Raw genomic sequence first — 216 nt, 5'->3', positions numbered from 1 at the left:
ATATCCCCCAATCGTATGCCTTGCAGTTAATCATATAATTTTTCGCGGCACCATTTTGTTGTCCGAACGAAAAATAAATAAAACAGCAAATTTACTATAAGAATGTACATCGGTGCACACAAGGATCAGAAGATTATAAAGTAAGTAGTTTGAGTTTTTCTGACACAGAAAACGTTTTCAGTACAGAGAAAGAAAGAAAAAGAATGTGTGTGTGTG

The sequence above is a fragment of the Penaeus monodon genome, chromosome 29 (genome assembly GCF_015228065.2).
Source record: "Penaeus monodon isolate SGIC_2016 chromosome 29, NSTDA_Pmon_1, whole genome shotgun sequence".
In the NCBI taxonomy this organism is placed as follows: Eukaryota; Metazoa; Arthropoda; class Malacostraca; order Decapoda; family Penaeidae; genus Penaeus; species Penaeus monodon.
The sequence above is the reverse complement of the archived record's forward strand: the minus strand, read 5'-3'. Positions refer to the sequence as shown.